Source organism: Octopus bimaculoides, chromosome 4 (assembly GCF_001194135.2).
Source record: "Octopus bimaculoides isolate UCB-OBI-ISO-001 chromosome 4, ASM119413v2, whole genome shotgun sequence".
Taxonomy (NCBI): domain Eukaryota; kingdom Metazoa; phylum Mollusca; class Cephalopoda; order Octopoda; family Octopodidae; genus Octopus; species Octopus bimaculoides.
In genome coordinates, this window is record NC_068984.1 from 3,259,667 (window position 1) to 3,261,092 (window position 1,426).

A 1,426-nucleotide genomic window follows, 5' to 3' on the forward strand; every position below is an offset into this window, starting at 1 on the left:
ACGCCGGGCGAAATGCTTTACTTCTGAGCTCAAATTCCGCCGAGGTCTATTTTGCCTTTCATCCTTTTGGGGTCGATAAATTAAGTACCAGTTACTCACTGGGTCGATGTAATCGACTCAATCTCTTTGTCTGTCCTTGTTTGTTTCCTCTATGTTCAGTCCCCTCTATGTTTAGCCCCCTGTGGGCAATAAAGAAATAAGAAACGTTACCACGCCGGGCGAAATGCTTTACTTCTGAGCTCAAATTCCGCCGAGGTCTATTTTGCCTTTCATCCTTTTGGGGTCGATAAATTAAGTACCAGTTGTGCACTGGGGTCGAACTAATCGACTGGTTTTTACAAGGTTTTTACCCGAATCTTATTTAACACAGATCTACAATTTTTAGCATCTGCTCTTCCCCCTCCCTTATGGATATGGTATATCATCCCTTAATTCAGTTTGTCTAGGAGCTAACTACTTGCAAGAAAGCTCTGAAAAAGAAGTTGCAGTGGTTTTGTAAGGGCTCGTTTGCAGGATTTGAGAAGAACCGCTGCGAATCTATCAGGGCCAGCAGCTGAGTTTATGTCAACCTCATCTATGGCCCGTGTTGCATCTCCTTCTTCAATGTTGATGTAGTTCTACTGCACAGAGGCAGACAGACGGACAAGCCAACGCCGATGAAAACAACCTCCTTCCTTGGCCAGATGCTCCCATGAATGACATACCACCAGCAGAGTGGAATGTATTTACTTCGATAAAAGATGAACTCAAAGTGAAGCTGCATAGGGTCGTATGCGCCAGCCCTTTCAACGGCACCGTTCTACAGCACAGAGACGGACAGACGGACAGACAGACAAACCAACGCCGATGAAAACATAACCTCCTTCCTTGGCGGAGGTAACTAGATTAACCTGAAAATGATGAATATATATTTGTTAATGCTAGCATAGTTGCATATCTAGATTGATGTATACATGTTGATGTATACATCAATCCTCTTAATACAATCGACACAATTACATTGATATTAACATTATCAATGATATATGCGCCTGTGAATGTGAATATGATCACATACAGATCAATATTTATTCTAATACCGATATTTATAAGTCAATCTTCATAGAAAAAATCGATATAATGACAACGTTCAAATTTAGACAAATGTATTCTAAATGTTTTGTAATCCATTAATAAATTAGTCTTCAAATCTGGCACCAGGAGAGGAACTGGGTGACGCTTTATATATACTGAAATTTGTCGGAATATGAAATATTTCCACCAGCTGTATATATTGTAGCATTTACAACCATACAGTCACACATACCTGAATCTGTACGTACATACATCCCTCCCTCTTCCTCTCTCTCTCTTCCTCTCTATCTCTCTCTCTACCTCTCTCTCTCTCTCTCTCTCTCTATATATATATATATATATATATATATAT

General features: G+C 40.0%; 1 long non-coding RNA gene across 1 annotated transcript in view; it reads right to left on the reverse strand.

Annotated features, from left to right (window-relative positions):
• LOC106870010 (uncharacterized) overlaps positions 1-1,426 on the reverse strand; it is an 8,312-nt gene that overhangs the window by 6,075 nt on the left and 811 nt on the right. The window lies entirely within an intron of this gene.